Consider the following 12,634-nt stretch of genomic DNA (forward strand, 5'->3'; position numbering starts at 1 on the left):
TCAATATTTACAGACAACAGCGGACTCATATAGAATTTACACATGCAAGTTTGAGGTATACCTCGTGTGTATAAAGCATTCTAAGTATATTTTTTTTAACATGGAATTTAATGAAATTTTAACATAAAAATTGTAATTTTTTAGTTGAAATTTATTATTTATCTGCATTAAAATTTAAAAACACTAAAACAGCAAAACTTGTGTAAACTGCTTAAGCAGATTTCCGTCTTAGACAGGTCTTACTGTATGACATAAATTCGTGATAATAATAAACAAAAGACGTAAAAACATACATAATTTTTTATAGAAATTAGAAAAGATAAAAGGAAGCAGAACATAAAAAAAACCTCTTAACTGCTCCATCATTTCTCCTAGTTATCACTTTCCATTATCCAGAATTTAATGACTTAATTTAAAAACTGGAAGAGGTTTTTATTTATAAAATATTCAAAAATGAAATTTAAAAATATATTTTAAATATTTTTCAATCAATTTTTATTACTGGGGGGTCAAATATCATCCTTAAATAAAGTATCAAAGTAGACGGTAATTAACTTTTCCTTAATTAATATTCACTTCTTTGGGATGTAAAATTGGTTATAACACAAAAATATCTCATTTCAGAGCCTTAAAAAATCCAATAATAGGTTAGAAATTAAAGAATAATTAGAAATTAGTGCAATGACACCTTTCAGAATTGTAATTATCTTCTATAATAGAAAATAATGATAATCCATTGTATTGAACATAATTGGAGATTCTCTCGCTCGAATCCTTATTTTAAGATGAAAATTATACTTTAATTATTTAAAAAAAATGATTTTTTTAATCATAAATCCTTCCACGATTACATAAAAATTCAGTTAGTTGACCATAAAAGTGATTAATTATAGTTGATAAACTTTGACTTTAAAATCATTTCTTATTGTTACCATCCTTTTAGGCTATTAATTTGTTAAAAATTGCTTAATTATCATTAACACAATAATTAAATTAATTACTATTTTCTTCGTCGTTTATGTTCAAACAATAAAAATTAATTTTATTCGTGCGTCGTGAATACATAAATTTATAAACACCTTTAATGAACAATACCTGGAAATTTTAATGTAATAATAAACATTAATGAAGTGCTGTTACAGTAACTGCCTTGCAAACAGCTGAAAGGTTATATATTAACAAGAGTTATTAATAACTAAAGAATAATTTTAAAAGATGGCGACGTTGTTGCTGAAACTTTTCACGAATTCTTTATTCGTTTTCATTCCTAATTACCTCTATAAGTCTTCAGATTGGTTTGGGAGACATTAAGGAGTGGGCCATATCTCCCAAAATAATAATCCGATTTTTGTGAAAATTTCTAGGAACGTTCTCACCTTATATCTAAACCATCCTGCAAAATTTCGAAAATTTTCGACAAAAGGCACAGGAGTTATTAAGCTTCAAATTTGGTAAACAAACTCGTGCCCCCCAAACACACACTAACATCCATACATACAGAATAAATCTCTTAAATTTTTTTGTATTTCTTGATGTTTCGGGATTTTATGAGTCCAAAAGTGTAAAAATTTTGAGGGTCATTTTTGACTCTCTGTTATATAACGGGAAAGTAAAAAAAAATTAATTACTTCTCCTTCCCACTTCCTTATGTTTTCCATACTAAGTTTAGATTGTTTATAAAGAAAATTTAATTAATTTTAATTAAAATTCTGTGACATTCTCTGTAAACATTCAATTAAATACGTTTAATTCTTTTCTTTTTATCAAATATTTTAAAATATTGATTCATTCATTCATTAATTTTTTAAACAAAAAAAAAGTTTATTTTTGATAAGAATTTCAGAAAATTTAAGAGAAAATAAAAGCCTGAAGCATAAAATTTTATATATATTAAATGAAATTTATTAATAAAATTACATTAATTAAACAAGTTTTACGAAAACTTAATTGTGCATCCCATGCTAATAAATAATTATTTTAATGATTTATTAAGACTATTTTGTATAATTAATTAAACATTCTGATTAAGTCCCTTTTATTAATCGCCTTAGGCGAGGCGTTGAAATATTGAAAAATGTTCAAAATTTAGCGAGTAAATGGAGCAACGACGATTCGTGTAATCCAAGAGATGCTGATCATAGAGATGATGAGTGTAGAGATGCTGCAAGTTATCAATAAATTTTAACTTAAAAAAAACAAAATTTATAGAAAAAAATTCATAGAAAGCAATCTAATTAAGGAATATTCACTTTAATAAACCAGAAAAAATATATATATATACATATAGTTTTTATGCAGTTGAAGTGACTTTTATGACTAAGAAGATCGTAAAAGTGGCATTGATTAGGCTAAACAAAAGAAAAAATTTAATTTAATGTTGAAAATTAAACATTTTTACCTTCCTTAAAATGCATTAAACATGTCTGGATGCGAAATATTAAAATTTAATTCCATCCTTTTCAAAATTCATCTCACAGAAGAACCATTGAAACACTTCAGAGTTTTGTCTACCATATTCAAATTGACTTGTAAATGAATAAATTATTAATTATTGAAAGGAAAGAATGAATTTAAATATAAATATACAAGCATTTTTTTTATTTGTTGAGTGTATGATGCGTAACTAAATCGCAAAATTTCAAACTTCTCCATTATTGAATATAAAACTTTCTTCCAAGTGACATATACCAAACAAATTTATCTTATAGAGAAGTTGCATGTATCCAATTTTGTAGTAAATATATACAGTGGAAAGATGAATTTAGTTGTAAGAAGATGATACAAATTTACAAATTTTTATACGAAAATAATTTCATTATTTCTCGTAAATTTCTTCTAATCTTCTCTGCTCCTTCTTATCTTCTCCATCCTTCACTCTCTTCTACGTCTTACAGCTTTCTTAATAATGAAATTTGCAATATTTTTATATTTTTTAAAGGTATATTCTGGCTTTTACTTGCGATTTTTCTTTCTATAAATATAATTTTTTTATATAAAATAAATCGATATTTATTGTTTTATAAATAGTAAGAATTTATTAAATTTAGCATTGATTTGTCATCAGCGGTTTCATTTTTCGTTCTAATAGAAGAATAAATATCGAATAACAATAATAATAAACTGAAACGAATGTAAAAAAAATGATATTTATGGCAAATTTTCGATATTTTCTCCCAAAATTTATTGTATAATTTGAAAAATATTATATATAATAACTCGTTTGCTTTGCAAGTTAATTCACCTGGAGGATGTGGAATGTTCGTGAAGATATATTTCAATTGTAAAATTTTAAAGAAGTATTTACGGAATTTTCACAAATTTTATAAGCTCTTTAGTAAAAATACACGTTTTTGAAGCAAACTATTTCCAGATTTATAAATAAGGATAGCATAGAATTAATGGAATAAGGCACACAACATAAGAGAGACGTCTTCCAAGAGGACTTTCTACAAAAATATAACCCCCTATTTAGGTGTTAGATACGTGAGAAAACCCGGAAAACTCTACCTGTCAGCCGCGAAACCAGTGATTTTATTCATATTTCTAGATAAGAATTAACACATTTGTGAAAAATAATAAAAGTCACAAAGCAAATAATTGTTTCTTTTAAATTTAATTATATTCTGCTATTTTAAAAACGTTATTTCTACTTATTAAACAGTAGAAATACGTCATACAGTATAGTAATATTTTAATATAAAATATTCAAATTATTATTTATAGAATTAAGATTAGTTTCATCTACTTACATTGGCTCTGTGCTTGTTAACGTCGTGGCAAGAATATTATAAACGTAACAGTTTACATTTGTATATTGATAAGTGTTCCGGGATCGTTCATCATTTTCTCATTTTCTTTGAAGGAAATGTTTTAAATCCTAACGAAAATTAACATATCAGAAGTAATTTCAGCTACAGAAACTATTTCCAGAGTTTCTAGTTTTGATTAAATTTTGTATTTTCTACTTTTATTCTCAGAAAATCTATGCAAATAACCGAGAAGAATATTTTAAAAATCATTATATTGATTTTTCTACCAATATATATATATATCGAGTTGCTGTAATAAATCTAAGTAAATTTATACTTACTGACGATTAGATATAAAGAAAAATAATTAATTGTATAGAACATAAGGCGAAATCTTTTAAAAAATTGGAGAGTTGCATAACTTTTCCGGCATAACAGTTAAAATTGCGTGTGGCGCTATCTGTTAGACTTTATTTTAAAAACTCTTATATTATTAATTATTATAAAATGGCGAAAGATTAATTTTGAAGGTAGAAATGGATTTTATTTTAAAAAAAAAATATTGTAAAAAGTTTTGGGAAGGGGTCATTTTTTGACCAAACTGACCAGGGAATTGGTTCTTTCCAAGCCAAGATTATTAACGAGTGAAATGTTTGAGTCCGATCCCACCCCATATATGACAAGTGACTTCCTCTATCTCTCCACCCTGTCGACCTTTAACCACCAAAATTTAATAGCATCAATGTCCATAATACCCAAACCTTCCTGCAAAATTTCAGAAATTTTGAACGAAAAGCACAGGAATTATTAAGTTCAAAATGGATGAACATAATCCCGCTTCCTATACACACATACATACAGAAAAAACCCCGAATTTTTGCATTTTTCGACTTTTCAAGGACCCGAGTCGAAAAAAAAAGTGTAAAAATCTTTGAGAAGGGGTCATTTTTTTACCAAACTGATCAGGGAATTGGTTCTTTCCAAGCCAAGATAATTGGATCTATATCTTTTTAAATGATGTAAATGCTTTACCCCGCCAAAACACAAATGTTTTTCGATTTTAAAATAATTCTCTTTCTCTACGAAAATTTAATTTTATAGATAATTAAATAGCGATTTGAAGAAGATGGCGTGACTAAAATTGAGGTTTAATATCGTTTTACAATTTCTATAATAGGTAATTTTAACAGCTTAACTTTTCTCTTCTTGATGGTCGTAAAAGACTGTTACTAATTGTTTCGAGATGTTACAACTATTAGACTTCCACCACAATTCCTTACACATCACCTTTTATAGGTGTACTTTGTGAAAAATGTTGTGGACGTAAATGATGCTCAAGATGATTCTCTCCTCTCCCTCACTGTCTCTAGTGATCATCCATCTATTTTAATTTTTAATCGAGATTTTTCAGAATTATTCATTTATTTACACGTTTTCTACCATCTTAAATATAACTTATGCGTTTTACTTTTGGTTAATACACTTCAAGAAGAAAAATCCAGCAACGAGTTGCATAACTTTCCCTACACAAAAAGTTAAAATTGTGTGTGGCGCCATCTGTTATTAGATTGCATTTAAAACACTTTTTATATTATTAGTTATTATACAAGCTTAAGTTTTAGAGTAAAGACGAGTTTTATAAATAATTTTAAATGCCAATAACGAGTAAAATTTTTATTAAGACCGACACCACTCGAGATATGACACGTCACACCCCTCTATCTCTTCACCCCGTCGACTTTTCCCCACCAAAATTCAATAGCATCGATGACCCTTATATACAAGCTACCGTGCCAAATTTTGTTTATTAATCATTACTCCATCCTCAGATATTAAACGAAATAGACACCAACACACACACACCTCTGTAGAATTTTCCTCTTTCTTTGGGTCGAGGGGTCATAAAACGTGTAGATTTGCAGAAATTTGACATGATTTCCTATGTTATATACATAACCATCCGAGAAAGTAGAGCAGATATCCTATTGATGCTCAGCTGTTATTTCATCCTTGTATCTTAATTTGGAAAATTCTTTAAAATTTATTTTTTATCCTATAGATTCTTATTGAAACATTTATACGATGTACTCCTTGCATGTTTTTTTTAATCTTGTTTGCATTAAATTAATATATATAAGCATGTACTGTACTGTACATACACATACATTTCTGAGTAACTTCCTTACTCGGAAATGCAATCATTACTTATTTTTATTGATGTTAACCTTAAAATCAGAATTTATCTTTAGAATTGTATATTTTCTATTCTGTATATCTGTCAAAGTTATATTTATTTATGATAAATTTCTGGAAATTTTTTTCGTCTTTTAATATTATGGATTTAAGGATTTAAGAAATGGATTTAAGGAATTATTTTACTATTTATTATTTAATATTTAGATCTTTTAAATCCGACAAACGATTCAAAAAGAGCATAACAAACTTAAATAAATATAAGAGAAATCTAGGATAAGAGAAGATAAGCTTAAAATATTATTTATATATATATATTTTTTTTTTTTTAAGAAAACATTTTTATTTATTTATTTTTTTCTTTTGTATCAAACTCGAAAATTTTTCAGAAAATTTTCAGATAATCGGATTTAAAATTTTCTATTCGAAAGTTAAAAAGACATTACTTTAACATTTGCTACTGTAGAAACGAGAAGGGACGAAAAATTAGTTTATAGCCTTAAAAAATATAATGGAATTTGAGTTAAATTATTGAAAAATGATAAATAATTATTTGTAATTTTATATTTTTAAAATTGTGGTAAAAGATTTTTAATTCGAACAAAAGAGGTGAAGATAAAAGACGAAGATGATGCAAGAGGATGCGAGAGGATGAAAGATGTTAAGAAAAGAAAAGATGTTTTTCAGACAATAATCAAAGCTCTTGTGAGAAGAACAGACAATTGAATAGAAATGACAAATAAGCCATTGTTGGATGTGCATTTTGATAGAGTAGAATGATTAAATAGCTTTATCTAGTTTATGTTTACTTATTTAAATTGCAAATCACTTTACTCTAAGTTTTGTCGTTTGTATCGTTTTTTATTGAAAAGGCAGTGGTTTTGAATTAATAACATACGAATTTTTGTGTTAAAAATGTTTATATTAATATTATTTTTTAAGTGATACTGTAGAATTAAATTAATTTTTATGTTAGCTAAGTTATGTTTTCATGTTAAACTAAAGATAAAATCAGATTAAATAAGTTTAAAATATTTTACGTAAAGAAATAGTATTTAATTTTTAAATTTATATATAAATATTTAACTAATTTAAAGCGATTTAATTGAATTTATTATAAGTTTATTTATAAAATAGCCTTAAATATTTCTTTGCTGCATACTGAGTCGTCATTGTAATAAAAACAGCTTTACAGGGGCAAAAGCTTCATTCTGAAACCGTTTTTTCATATTAATTGTTAACAAAGATTAAACATTAATTAAATTTAATTAAATACACACACAAAATTGTACTTGATTAGTTATTCAAAATGCAATTTTTTTCAACTTATATAAAACTGATTTACATAGAACAATAGAAATGATAAAATCGTAAAAATCTTTTTTGTTCTGCATAAATATTTTATCGGTTTTTCTCCGTATATAGTAAAAAAATAACGCCGTTAAACGACCTTATTTTTCGACGTATACCGAGGAAAAAAAAAAACGACATCATTCAGATGTTGCACTAAACAGACATTACTCAATACATCTTATCAGTTGCTAGAACAGACAGAGCATCAATTATCTTCTACATTGTTAGCTAGAAAAACGACTGACGTTTTTCCAATCTTCAACATCACTTCCCTCTTTTTTAAAAGAATGATAATTGCATGACAATTTTTAAGCATTAAAAAAAAAAATACGAAAAATATATTTCTATAGGAAGAACGAAAATTTCAAGCAAATATTCTAAGAATTTCTGCCTTTAAAATTTCACCTTAAACGTAAATATTTCTAAAATTAATGTAGTACGCTCGGAAAGTTCAAAATAAATAATGCGAGTAATGGCTACTGGATAATTAAATTTTGCAATAATAATAATAATAATAATAATTTAAGCGCATATATTAATGAAAGAAAAAAAAGTTTCGGTGTAATATTTATGAGTAAATTGTGAATAAATTCTGTGAATTGAATGCAGGAGGATAAACATTGATGTAACTTGCATGGCTGTTGTTAACTCGGCTTGTTTAGATGAGGTCATTATACATAAATGTCCTGTTTCCATTGTTAGAATAGAAGTCGTTAAAGGAATTTACGAGCCTTCTATGTGTCGCCAACCGTTATATTTTTCGATAAAACTTAAATATTAAGAACATATTAAAGTTTAAAATTTTCTCTCGCTTAATATAGATGCTGAATTATACACCCCATTATACATCAAATCCACTTAGAAGGTATTTAATAATTGTTACATCATCTTAAATTTTATAAAGGAAAAAAATATATATATCTTTTACTATTTTACTAATTAAATTATTTAGTAAAATATTTTAAAATTTAAAATGTTTATTGTTTAATTTTAATTTTATTAATTTAAAAAAGAAAAAAAAATCATTAAATATTTATGTTATAAATCTATAATTAAAGTATTTGTTCGATTAATTAAAATATTTTTCTCTTAATTAATTATTTTATAATATAATTCTTTTAATATTTTATTCATTTTTTAATATAAAAATACATAAATAAAAAAGGAAAAGTTGCTTTTGAAGAATTTTCATCGTTGATTAAAATTCTTTTAAAATATTTAATTAAATGTAATTTCTATTATAAACAAATGGACGTTTAATGCTTATAAATAAGAATATTTTTAATTAAAATTAATTAAATAAATATTCACTTTTAAAATATTTATAAGTTATATTTTTTAAAAAATCATCTATTCTTAAATAAAATACATTTAACTTATAAAAGAAGAACAAAATTTAATAAAGAAATTTTATATAATTTAATAAATTTTTTTATTATTTTATTTTTTGGGAAATAATATTTTATAAAAATGATGATTGTATTTTATGTAATACCATTCATAATGCATTATCACATATTTCTCAGTGTAATTTTATTATGTAAACTATTAAATTTTAAATAAATGATTTTAGAAAACCCTATAAATTATTGATAAACAGATGAATTTTTATTCTCTTTAATTTTTCTTCCTTCTAAATACTTACTAAATCGATATTTGAATTGTTTTTTTTAAATTATTATTATTTTATTTTTTTTCTCTCTCGATTTTAATTAATTTTTTTTTCAGTACGTGATCTTTGTTTCTTAGAAAAATTATCTTTTTTATTTTATTTTATTTTATTTCTCAGCAATTAAGTTAAAAGTTTAAATGGTGTAAAAATTCGTTTAGATTTTTTTTAATTATTGAAATTTCTTTGAAGGTTTCATTTGAAAATGCCTATTTTATTTTATTTGAAAAACATATAGAAGTTAATCTATAAATATTAAACTTTTTTTATTATTTTATTCAATTTTAAAAAATAAAATTATTTTCTTTTTTAATTAAATATATATATATATATAATTTATCCTACGTATATGTAACGTAAGATTTAAATTGTTTAGTGATAATAATTTATTCAAGTGTTAAAAAAAGAAAATTGTAAATGGTTTAAGACGAAGATTTTTCTATTTAAAATGCTTATAAAGCATTACATCTACTTTTCAATCTTTGTTGTCTTTATAAAAATGGAGATTTTTATATTAAAATGAATAGAAAATCATAAAATTTATATAATTTTTTGCAATCCAAATTTATATATAAACAGTTAATATAATTAGGATGATGCTGAGTACACGAAGCCGTCCTGTTAATGAAATTACAAGATCATTCAAAGATTCTACTGTTGCATTAGGCAGAACTGGACTTAATAGATAAGCTAAACAAGGTATTGCTTAGGGTATGACGCTACTAACATTTAAAGCCTCACAACTTTAAATTTATTATTATATGATGGAAGGTAAGAGCCTCTTATACGTCATAGCTTGAGGCCAAGTGTCTAAATCTGATCCTGTGTAGGATTTAAAGAATCGCATATTACTACCAGTAGACATTTTTAACTTTATTCATTCCTTCTTCACTACACGATCCGGCGTATTGACTTCATCAGACTGTATATAATGCAATAAGTCCTATATAAATTAATTTATATTATTAATATCAGTGTTTGAATATTTGTATTATATTATTTTAATTTATATACAATATTTACTAAATTTAAGGTCGATGCTAACATTTCAACAGTGTATATTGTTTAGATGTAGATGTAAAGTCTGAACAGAAAGCGAGAAGTCAACTTCACCTGTATTTTACCTGGCCAGTCAGATCGAACATAACACGTAACAGATTGAGAGAAAGGTGGAAGAGACGGTTGCTATGACAACGGAGATTCAATAGGTGTCGTTAATGTGTTCATAGGGGCCATTGAACCATCTGGGACCGCAGAAATATATTTGAAACTACTTCCTCATTTTCTAAGAATCATAATTGAAAATTTAAAACGGACAATTTCAATTTCAACGACGGAAACATAGCAATTATACGTGCACAATAGACGTTAGTTCGATTATTACTCATATCCTGAGATGCGTAATTACTCCCTTTATACATTAATATTATCAAGATAATTTACAAAAGATGCAGAAGTAATTTACAAAATTCAACAATTTCTCCATTAAAAAATTACGTTAAATAGGATTTTTAAAAAATAAAATAAAGTTTTAAAGCATCAAATAATTTTATAAAAATAATATTTTTCGATCTTAATGTATAAATCGCACGTTACTGAGTGAAATTACCACGAAAATATTAATTTTCATAATAAATCACATCCCTGTTTATTGAATACGATATAAATTATAATTAGAGCTCTTTCACGGAATTAAAATATGCATACGTAAAACAACGATTTTTTTTTTTTTTTAACGCGGCTGTTACGTTTAATTTTAACTTCGATACATTTACAATAATAAAAATCGATATTTAGTTTCATGTTACAGATGCAAAAATAAAATATAGGAAATCGATCTTTTTCCTTATATTTTTATTCTTCCAATCAGATATTTGAGGGAAAGTCTCTAGAATAGGAAATATGGAATACAACTACACGCAAAACATCCATCGATTGAGTAAAAGTAAGATATAGCCTCCTATTTTTCATAGAATGAGTGTTGAATGCAAAAAATTTGAGGATTTTCTTCAAGAATATGAGTTTCTTAAGTGTAGAAATGGAGAGAACTTGATACTAGACACTAATTTGCAGTTATTAAAACAATTTACTCGTTTTGAGGTGAGTAAATTGATATTTATTTTTTAATGTTCACTTTCTTCTTTATTGTGTTTTAAAAAAATGATTTATTTTGAAATTCTGCATGGTTTAAAAGTGTAAAGACCACTCTTTATTTAGAATTATTGGGCTGCAATTTGAGAAAATTGTAGGCCTATAAATTCTCACTGTCGTCCGTCTGTATGTCTGTCCTTCTTTAATCTCGAGAACGGTGTTAGATTAATGAATGTCGAAATCAGATATGAGAAGCGCAGGGGCAGAAGGCCTCGATTATTTACATATAAAATTCCGCTTTTGGCCGTAAGTTACGTTATTTTAATTTAAAATTTTTTCCTGAACGGTGTTATACACTTGACCGGCATGATTTCGTTGTTGACAGGAAAAGTATGATGTACAGGGGCAAGACACTACTAAACTTATTGTGACGATGTCACAATAAAGTAATTGCTCGTAATACTTCTAGTTAAATGTTTTAAAGAGATTTAATTTAAAATTATAATTAAAAATTCGAAACCAAAAAAAAAACAAAAACTGTTCCTAATTCTGTTAGAATTGCTGAGGGCTAATTAAATTATCGAAAAAGTGCAGTCGATGTGATTATAAGAAAGAATAAGATGGAGAAATCTCATTATGCGTGATAATTGTGCAACAAGCACATGTAGACAAATTGAATAGGTGCAATGAATGATTCATGCAGTGATACTATATTAAATGTTAAAACATTTCCAGTTGAAAGATGCAAAAGATAAATTTTTATTTTCCTTTCTTTTCATAATTTGTCATCCTGGCTAATCGCCAAAAATCTCATGTGAAACCAACAGATGTAACGGGGACAGATGATGTTTTATAAAAGTTCTTCGATCGATAAAGTTAGCAAACAACATTTAAATGAGATTGGTATGAGTGACATGTCTTGATTAACAAAACTGTAACTATTTCTAAATATAATTCTGATGGAAGAGGGTCTAATTTCGTAAGTTTTGTTAAATAATAGGATGTTGAACTTGAAGATAACGCTCCATACAACATGCCATTTTTATAAATTGTTTCCTTAGTTTTGATCATTTGTAAGTCTTCAATCACTTATATTTTAAGTAAATATTTACTTACGTAATACTTACTTGCATTTTAATTTCCCAATTGTTAAGTTAATAAAGGGCTTTTTGTATTTCTCGATGTTTTAAGATCACCTGATTCCGAAAAACATAAGAAAAAGGGAACAAAATTCTGTTTGTATGTTAGCCTATATTTTGTTTTATATCTCATAACCCATTGGACCAAATATTTTGAAATTTAACAGGAATACTTCTATATAAGGGCCATTGATGCTATTACATTTTGGAGATTATAAGTCCAGGAGGAAGATGGAGAGGTAAGGGACCATAACTCGAGTGGGGTCAGACTTAATGAAAATTTTCCTCGTACAAATATTATTATATATCATTTATAAGTTTAAAAAAAAAGCACCTCACTTTTACCCCGAGTGCCACGAAAGTGGTGTATGAACTCTTTTTCATCTACTACTATTTAATTTTTTGTAAATTTAAGTAAATTTATTCAATTTTTGAATAAG

The sequence above is a fragment of the Centruroides vittatus genome, unplaced genomic scaffold (genome assembly GCF_030686945.1).
Source record: "Centruroides vittatus isolate TY-2023 unplaced genomic scaffold, ASM3068694v2 contig_1787, whole genome shotgun sequence".
Taxonomy (NCBI): Eukaryota; Metazoa; Arthropoda; class Arachnida; order Scorpiones; family Buthidae; genus Centruroides; species Centruroides vittatus.